The sequence below is a fragment of the Brienomyrus brachyistius genome, unplaced genomic scaffold (genome assembly GCF_023856365.1).
Source record: "Brienomyrus brachyistius isolate T26 unplaced genomic scaffold, BBRACH_0.4 scaffold50, whole genome shotgun sequence".
Classification (NCBI taxonomy): domain Eukaryota; kingdom Metazoa; phylum Chordata; class Actinopteri; order Osteoglossiformes; family Mormyridae; genus Brienomyrus; species Brienomyrus brachyistius.
In genome coordinates this window covers 159,464-169,229 of record NW_026042325.1, presented here as the reverse complement: position 1 = coordinate 169,229, position 9,766 = coordinate 159,464, and the positions used below count along the sequence as shown (strand labels likewise).

General features: G+C 54.9%; 1 long non-coding RNA gene across 1 annotated transcript in view; it reads right to left on the bottom strand.

Annotated features, from left to right (window-relative positions):
- The window catches only part of LOC125723592 (uncharacterized), a 34,694-nt gene continuing 24,928 nt past the window's right edge, over positions 1–9,766 (bottom strand). The window contains exon 3 of the long non-coding RNA XR_007386938.1: positions 1–67. This is a non-coding gene — a long non-coding RNA (uncharacterized LOC125723592). The remainder of the gene's footprint in view (positions 68–9,766) is intronic.

Here is a 9,766-nt window from a genome sequence, read left to right as displayed (position 1 = left end):
TGCAGGTCTCAGTGCCCAGGCACTGGTATTCATTGGGGGGGGCACCGTGACACACGGCTGTGTGGACCTGGGGGGGTGAGAAAGGGCAGAGCCATCAGTAAGATGCACAGAGACGGGGGGTTTGGACTGTATACCAGCGCTAAATCAAGACTTAGCCGTTAGCTTCTGCTCAGATGCGGAGGTTAGGAGAGGCGGAAAGTGGAAAGGAAGAGGGAAGGAAGGAAGGGGGGGAAGGAAGGAAGAGGGAAGGAAGGAAGAGGGGGAAGGAAGGAAGGGGGGGAAAAGGAAGAGGGATGAAAGACAGGAGAGGGAGAAGAGGGGAAGGAGGAATGGATAGAGAAAGAAGGAAGAGAGGGAGGCAGGAAAGAAAGGAGAAAGAACAGAGGGAAACAGAGAAGGAAGGAGTGAGATTGGGGGGCGGGAAAGAAGGATCGCTCTCAGGGGGGGGGAAAGAAGGATCGCTCTCAGGGGGGGGGGCGGGAAAGAAAGATCGCTCTCACCACACGACAGAAAATCTCCCAAAATGACCCAGGGAAAATTCTGAAGTGATTTTGCATATTTTACCGTAATTATGGCAACTGAGATCAGAGCACACAAGGTATATTTAACACGATAAAGCTGCAAAGCCGCAGGCATGACAGCGTGTCATTTACTGCGTGACCTGCAGCGTCTATCTGCCACAGGGCGTGGTCGTCACCAGCCCGCGCCGGCCGGCCCCTCCTGCCTCTTCAGCGCCACCCACGGCCATTTCCTGCCGTCTGCGCTCCAGCGAGAGGCTACAGCCAGCTGCCAAGACCCCGGTGAGTGAGAGACAGCCAGCTGCCAGAGCTGTGAATGAGGAGAAGGTTCTGGAAGGGGCTCTGGGCCGGGGCGGGCGGGCGGGCCGGCCGGCATAATGTGGAATTGAAAGCAATTAAAGTGGTTGGATTTAGAATACTGGCATTGAAGAGGAGGGTACGTTACAGTACAGGTGGGAGCATGCGACACCCGGGGGGCACGATGTAGCCACATCACATACAGGAGGTGTGAGATACCCACTAAATACGGTTATATTAAAATACTTTTATTGTATTGTGCATATATATTGTGTCAAGGAGTGTGAGGTTAACATAATGACAAACAATGGAGTTCATCAAAAATAAATCTCTGCTTCTGTCTCCACACACAGCCAGATACTCGGGGGGGGGGGGGGAGGTCTCGAACCCCAGCACCGCTCCCCTCCGGTTCCCGAATTCAGTGATACTTCTGACCTGCCTTCTTCTGACCTTCAAACATCGGGGAGGGTAATTCCCACCACGTTATGAGCCCCCGGGGGGTGGGGTGGTCAGTGCAATGACATGACAAGCAGTAAAGGTACCGGAGCAGGAAGTGTAAGCAAGGGCCCCCCCATTTCCATGCTGTATCTAAAGCACCGGGGGCTTTATCTCAAACTGCGCCCCAGCAGCACAAAGGCGGCCTGTGTTCTCTGCCTGGCCGGGTGGCAGCCCCCTGGGCCGCTTCCAGATCTGCCTGCCCGGAGGCCTGCTGCCCCGGCGAGGCGGCCCGCTCCCCCCGGCGAGGCGGCCCGCTCCCCGCTCCCCCGGCGAGGCGGCCCGCTCCCCGCTCCCCCGGCCGAGGCGGCCCGCTCCCCCCGGCGAGGCTCCCCGCTCCCCCCGGCGAGGCGGCCCGCTCCCCCGGCGAGGCGGGCCGCTCCCCCCGGCGAGGCGGCCCGCTCCCCCCGGCGAGGCGGCCCGCTCCCCCCGGCGAGGCGGCCCGCTCCCCCCCGGCGAGGCGGCCCGCTCCCCGCTCCCCGCTCCCCGCTCCCCCGGCGAGGCGGCCTGCTCCCCGCTCCCCGCTCCCCCGGCGAGGCGGCCCGCTCCCCGCTCCCCCGGCGAGGCGGCCCGCTCCCCGCTCCCCGGCGAGGCGGCCCGCTCCCCGCTCCCCGCTCCCCCGGCGAGGCGGCCCGCTCCCCGCTCCCCCGGCGAGGCGGCCCGCTCCCCCGCTCCCCGCTCCCCCCGGCGAGGCGGCCCGCTCCCCGCTCCCCGCTCCCCCGGCGAGGCGGCCTGCTCCCCGCTCCCCGCTCCCCCCGGCGAGGCGGGCCTGCTCCCCGCTCCCCGCTTCCCTCGGCGTCCAGAGCTCTTAAATTCCTCCGTCTCACGGTCAAAGTGACAAGTGGCACTTTCGCTAACGTCAGAGTCTGCATCCTCACGTTTTGGCTCCCGGCAGCTCCCCCGGTCCAGGAGCTAATTGCAGGCTTGCCGGGAGCCCTCCCCTCGTAAAGAGTCACAGCCCATCATCTCGGGCAGATTCCCACACAGTTCCGACACACGCCCAGGAATCTGTGCGTCGTGGAACGGGCCACAGCGTCACACTGCTCCGAGAGTCCAGCTAGCGGGGACACCCCGGCAGATAAAACCCCCCCCAGGGCGGTGAAAGGTCAGGAAGGACTTCAAAAAAAAAAAAAAACAAGACAAAAACACCCTCACAAACCCTACAATTCTTTGTGGTCGGCCATTTTGAAGTCAACGCTAATTATAATCTGGTAGGAAAGGCAAACCTCGTGGCAGGCGTGGTGCGACCCAAACCGATGAGTCAGACAGGCAAGTGTGAAGAGGCAAAATGACCCCCCTTCCCATGGCAGAACATACAGGCTCCCTCCGTCCGCCAGGAAGGTATTGTACCTGGAGCTCTTTCGGCAGAGGTGATCTCCAAGCTCGAGGGTCCGCACCTATGTTTGGGGTCAGCCAGCACGGAAAATCCAGGAAGGGCCCTAAGCGGCACTTGAGTCGGCTCGGCTGTAAAGGCAGGAACGCTGGGACCGTCGCTGCCGTGGAAACACAGGAAGAGTCCAAATCCGAGTTAAGCAGTGAGAAGAATGTAGGCGGGGCCTAAGGTGAGGTCGCCCCGCCCATATAGCGACTGAAACTGTTAGTCTTGGCAGCCGCCATTCCCATTCCCTCCCCTTTCTTCCAAACATCAAATGTCCGCCGACCCATTTAATGACCCAACAGAGTAAAATGGGGGGGGGGGGACAGAGCACCCCCCCCTCCCAAACCACCACCAGTACAGGCAGACTGGGACCCCTCCTGTGAATGCTGTGGGGCTCTAAGGTAACTCGCAGGCCCAGTGAGTTCTCTGCAACCAGAAACAGTGGGGGGGCGCCGTCTAGCAGTCTCCTGAGGCCGGGAGCGTGGACTCAAACTGCTGTTGGTCCATTATCATAAGGGGGTCGCAAACATGCAGTATCCCGGCATCCCGCCTCTCCACGGCAAGCCTGGGCGTCGCTGTTAAGCCCCGCTAGGCCACTACGGAAATGTCAAAACATCTGATACACACCTACCAACAAACAGCAGCAAGCAACCGAAATCCTGCCTCAGGAGAACAGCTCAGAGGGCCAATGAGCTCATGCCGCAAGTCGGGGGGGGGGGGCAGCTCTTAATGGATTACCTGCAGCCCCTATTTCGGAAATTCCCTTCAAGCCAAACAAAAACAGCCAGCACCTATTCCTGTCCTGGCAACAGTGTGGGGGGGGTGACTCGTATATAAAACAGCACCATCCCGCCCCCGAAGGTGGAGAAGGTGAAGCTGGAGCCCAAGGCTGGGGCACCGTGTGTTCCTGCAGCGCTGCGGCTGCCGCGCCCTTCTGCTCGCCGTCCTGCTCCCAAGGCGCCGTTACGGGGGGGGGGGGGGGGGGGGGGGGGGGGGGGGGGTGGGGGGGTCTGCTGAGCGCCGTTACGGGGGGGGCTGCTGAGCGCCGTTCCTGCAAACCTCTCATTACCGCATAAGCGCTACCTCTGCACGCACTGCAGACGGGACCACAGTCTCCAGAAGCCAGACTGAGCCGGGAACTAACCAAACTATTGTTTGGGAGACTATTTTAACTTTTGCTAAACCACTGCCCATAAACCACAAAACCTAGCATGCACACCCCCACCAGTCATAAGTCGGCACCAAACTGGGTGGGGGGGTGGGGGTTGGTTTGCCCTCTGCGGTGAACCTAGGCCTCCCCCCCCCAGGTCCACATTCCTGCACACAGGGGCTCCTGATTTCTGGCGGAGTGACAACCAAAGCAAGAACTAAATCTGGCTCAAGACACAACAATCTCATTTCTTGCAAAACAATTTGGCTCTCGGCCTGCAGCTGGTATCCAGATTGGTTGCCCATTGGCTACATAGGGATCTCCAAGCCACACCCACAACTACAACCTCCCCACCTGAGTGGCCGACACAACTGTCAGTTTAAAAATGTGGGCTGGTCTGGAAGCCACTGACTATGTATGGATACCAAACCCAAACAGATGTAGAGAGCGCTGCCTGCAGGCCTTGGATACACAGAGGCCTGGTTTATCTGTCATTAATTCATATATCATTAATAGGGGCTGGACAATGAAGCTGAAGCCCCTGGTTTAGACCACGGTAATTTATCAGTGTGGTGTAGGGCCTCGTTTTGCAGCCAGTACGGCGTCAGTCTGTCTTGGGGATGACAGGCACACGTCCTGCACGGCGGCCAGAGGGATTTAGAGCCGTTCCTCTCACAGAACAGTGGTCAGGTCACTACGGGATGCTGGTGGAGGAAAACGTTTCCTGACTCGCTCCTCCAAAACACCCCTCTGTAATACTCAGATCTGGTGACTGTGCAGGACATGGGAGATGCTCAGCTTCACTTCCATGTCCATCAGACCAGTCTGTCAGCAGTCTTGCTGTGTGAATTGGTGCATTATCTTGATACACAACCTTCAGGGTACAATGTTTTGAACCACTGGGTGAACATGGTCCTCCAGCATGATTTGGTCCCTAGCAGTGATACGGCCAAAGTATCTGCCGTACGGAAAGACGGTGAAGGTGGACTCGGAGAACAAAGCATGTTTCACATTGTCTACAGCCCAAGATTTGCGCTGCTGGCGCCATTGAAACCGACGTTTGTCATTGGCATCAGTGACCAAAGATTTGAATATAGCAGCCGGACCATGAATATTGACCCTGTGCAGATGTCAATGACCAATCTTGATGGTAACAGGAGAGTTAACTCTGCAGTGACTTGGGCAGCTGCGGCTTCCTGTTTTTGGGATATAATCCAGGTTCCTACCTGGACGTCCCTCTCAGACGGCCTCCTCCTGCACCCACAGTCACTCACGTTAGATATGGTCCATGTGCTGGAGTGCTGACATCACCCTGGAAACCGCAGCTCTCTATCAACCACAAAGACTCACTGTCCTGGTCACAGATACGGCAGGGAAATGCGCACCAACAATTTGTCCTCTTTTGAACTCTGATGTCTCCCATTATGTTGTGGATTGAGATTTTATATACAACTGTTATTTCTCTGCTAATTCAACCTTCACACTCTGCTCTAACTGGGGGAATGTGTGATGGAATGTGGCCATCAGTGAATATCGGCCCCCAGGCTGAGCATATATTGCCATAAAATCTCAGAACGGTTTTCGACAAGTGTTTCAGTTTCATATGTCCAACCCCTGTATCATTCATCAAACCCCAACAACACAAACAACAGGAAACTACTATATGTGTGGTATTCAGCCATAGTTACGGCAGGGAACTTAACAGAGGAAAACGAACCCAGCAGCAGACAGAGCGCTGCTCCCCTGGACCTCTAGGTTTTTAACCTACTTTCCTTCAGCGGGAATCACAGCAGAAGTCCAGCCCAGCAGATCTTATCGAAGGCCAAGGAGGGCAGGAGGAGAGAAGGCTGGGCGACCGGATCGCGAGCGGCGGGGCCAACGGGAGCAGAAAACCCCAAAACGACGTCAAATTCAGGCAAAAGCTCCCGGCTCCGTGAGACCGATGAACTAAACGGGATCGTTAAATGGAAAAAACCATCAGCACCCGTGGGGGGAAAAATGCAAATAAGACAAGATACACCAAGGGGGGAAAAATAAAAACACCCCCACCAGTGAAAGCGAGGCTCCGACATAATCCATCTCAGGATGAGTGCGAAGAGCAGAAAGACAGGGGGCGGGGCATGGGGGGGGCAGGTAATGGCTTGTAGGCCGTCTGTAAACAGGAAGCTTGCAGGTACACTTCACGGCATTAAAGATACCCGCCCCCACCTACTCCAGACAAAATCCCTTGGGGGGAGGCGGTTACTGTTCACGTATTAAGATGATTATGACTTTCTCAAAACCACAAAGGCTTCGGTTCATTTCTTGGCAACCTGAAACAGCTACACAGCATCTTAGCCCTTTCTGCCTGAGGAGGACACGCTCCCAGCTGGCCGACCTCAACATCGCAACTCCGTCTAACGAAATAAAAGTTACTGTGAATCACTCTCAATTGCTGAAGAATCACACCAATACATCTGAATGGAGATTAATGATAATACAAACGTATCTCCTAGTTAGAATCCCAAACAATGAGCGCCTACACCAAGCCTGAAATTCACAAGCAACGTGCTAACAGGCAGAGATCTATTTAAAGCTTCTGATAATTGCTTTAACCCTATATTATGGCTTTGGGGGGGGGGGGTAGATTGTTCTCTTAATTGCAGCAGGACATCAGAGATCATTAAGTTGTTTTTTCAAAGTAACTTCCAAGTAAAGACTTCAGGAATTAAGCTGCGATTCATCTGTGCAGCACAAAGAGTAAATCGGGAGAAAAGTGGCAGCTCTCTACGAGGAGCGGCTCATCAGAAGGGAGACAAACCAACGGGATGAAGCAAGAGGAGAAGCAGGACGAGAGAGAGAGAGCGAGAGCGAGAGCGAGAGAGAGAGAGAGAGAGAGAGAGAGAGAGAGAGAGAGAGAGAGAGAGAGAGAGGAGAGAGAGAGAGGCTCCAGGGCGCTGCAGGCATCGAAGGCACAGAGCTAAGATGCATACTGGGAGACCTGGCAGGGCGAGTAACCCTGTGAATGAACACGAAGCCCCAGTGGGATGAGGAACATCTCCTGCAGTCTAAGGACTCCCCTGAAGGCCAGCCGAACGAGGCCTGCACAGAAAGTGAGCAGGTAGCCGTCGCTTACAAAGCTCTGTGTTCATCCATTAGTGAAGCATCTACTGCCCTCCATTACCTGCCGCTCCTGTCTGCCTGCGACTTCTCCAGTCTGAGGAGGAGTTTGTGAGGAAAGGAGAGATCCAGTGATCTGGCACTCTACTCTCACGCCAAAGACGAATAAGTCCCCCCTTCCTTAATGCACCACCCAGTTCTGGATTTCTGGCCTGGCGTTCGATCTGCAGCCTCTATCTGAAGACTTCATTAGCTCCATCTGAGCCCACCTCAAATCTACAGACACCCTCCACAAGAGGCCACGCAAGGCAGTGACCCGATATGAGGGTCCTGCCAGCAACATCTCCCACCGGCTTTGCACCGGTTTTGGAACCAGACTGGTTCTGTGCCAGATTCCAGAGCAGAAATTCACTGGAGTCTGGGCCCAGATCACTTTGCATCTCTGATTCTAATCTAGTATTTCATTGCTATTTATTCCTCTTAGTTACAGCCCATAGCCACCAATAAAACAAACTGTAATATCGCAGTGAAATCTGCACTGCGCAGGCGGCCCCCGTGGGATGCAGCAGCGCTAGTGCATCGGATCACACATGGTGGTCGGGCGCGTGCCGCTCGGCCTTCGCCACTGCTGTTCTCTGCCCTCCCGTGGGAGCCAGCCTGACCCCAAAGGGCTAATGGCCAGAGTCCAAGTGCACCACCACAAATGGGCGGCAGTGAACCCCCAGGAGGACTGGCAGGGAGGTGGGAGGGAGGGCTGGATACCAGGGAACACGGACATTTTACGAATGATAAATAAATCGCCAACAATGAGGGCTCGTGACCCCTGGAGCGTCGCCACTGTGGATCCCGCCCACAGTACAGGAAACGGTCCTCTTACGGGGTCACGAGTGGCGGTCACCAGCGGTTGATGCACAACATCTGGAAGGCAGATGTTAGCAATGAACACCCCGCCCCCTCAAAAAAAAAAAAAGCCGTCCACTCCAACGGCATGCGTGTGCCAGTGACTGCAACTACCCAGCGTACACCATCCGACACTAACAGACGTCGTAAGGAGATTTCACAGATTCAGGGAGGACAGGAATGGAAGTGCTTCAGTGGAACGGGAAGATCCTGTTTGAAAGGCAGAGACCAAACCAATGTAAAAAACTGGAGGGGAGGTGAGTGCGGAAACACCGAATGGATCCATTAAACACCAGCACGATCGGCACGATCAGCACGATCAGCAACACCACGATCAAAAGTCTCTCTGCCTGATCCTTCCATTTTTTATTCGGTACCGGAACTGGGCTTGTGTGTGTGTGTGTGCGTGTGTGTGTGCGCGCGAGAGAGAAAGAGAGGGAGATGTAAAATACATCGTGGGGACCAAATGTACCCACAATGTGATAAAAACATGTTATTCTGACCTAGTGTGGGGGTTCGGGTTAGGGTTAGGTAGGGTTAAGGCTGTCATCGCTTGGATTAGGGTTTTGCCCATAGAAATGAATGGACGGTCCCCACAAAGATATCAATACGTGTGTGTGTGTGTGTGTGTGTGTGCGGGGGGGGGGGGGGGGGGGGTCTTGTTCCAAATAGGTCCTGAGAATGTCAAAAAGGGGCTTCGGCAGCCGGCATTGCTGCTGATGGTTTGTGGGGGTGGGGGCGGTGGTGAGGATGAACAGAGTGTTCCCTAAACTCTCACCAAGCGCAATCTTAGCATGGCCAAACAAGTCCCCCCCCGCTCCTTCCGGAAAGAGGGGCAAGAAGCCCGCCGATGGGGGCTCTGGAAGTGCGGCCGTGAGATGGCATGCTCCTGTAAGCAGGACGGCCATGGTTACGACAAGGGGGCAAAACAACAGGCCGCTCAGGGGGGCAGAGAACAGGATTTAAATACCGGCACAATCCTACACTCCTAGGTACAATTCTTACATTTCATTACTATTCAGAAAGAGTGCGACAAGCTAAAGACGACTATGAGAAGATGCGTGCTGCATGGTTATAAGAAGCGTGGGGGGGGCCTTTTAGCGGCCAGAAGTTTGCTTTGACAAGGAAGAACCATTCCGATGAGAAACAGGAACAAAGACAGGCAGGGTGGGGGCTAGAACCCCAGGCCAAGACACCAGCCTCGATATTTTACTGTGTTTTCCATTCATTATCCGAGTGTCAGAATAAAGAAGAAGAAAGACAATGCAAGTCCAGCTCCAGCTCGTCGTTCCTCTACAGGCCTGTTGTTCTGCTTTCAGAGGAACATCTGGGCCACTTCCTGTGAGAATCTCTAGCAGATGAATCCAAGGTAATCACCATTATAAGATTCTGGCACCCATAGAAGTATTGTTTTTTAGGGGTTGGCGCGTGGTGGGGGGTGGGTAATGAGGTACTTCTGCTTCTCCTCCAGGTCCCAGACACAGCAGTTCTTGGGGGGGGAACTTTGCAGGTATGGGATTTCTGCTAATATTGAGGGGGGCAGAATAAACATGACTGTATTCCAGCACATCCCAGCAGCTCTGGTCTCCTCACAGTGTTGATACTGCCGACGACTGAACTGGGAATTCCGGGAAGGAAAAAAACAAAGAAACATAAAATGGTACAACTGACTTCACAGCGAGGGCTGAAGCTCACATGACTCAACCGCACATTCATAAACCGACCAAAGTGTTTGGATGAAGCGGGTGGTGGGGGGGAGGGTAGCAGAGGGACGGTTCCAATCGGCGAACTACGGTATGCAGAGTGCGTCTGGAAATGTCTGGAACGAAGACCTGAAATACTGGCACCTCAAAACGTGGTGGTAAAAGGTCTCGTATTTAATCAGCAGAACTTTTTTTTTTTTTTTTTTTAAATAGAGGTTCATGTTGG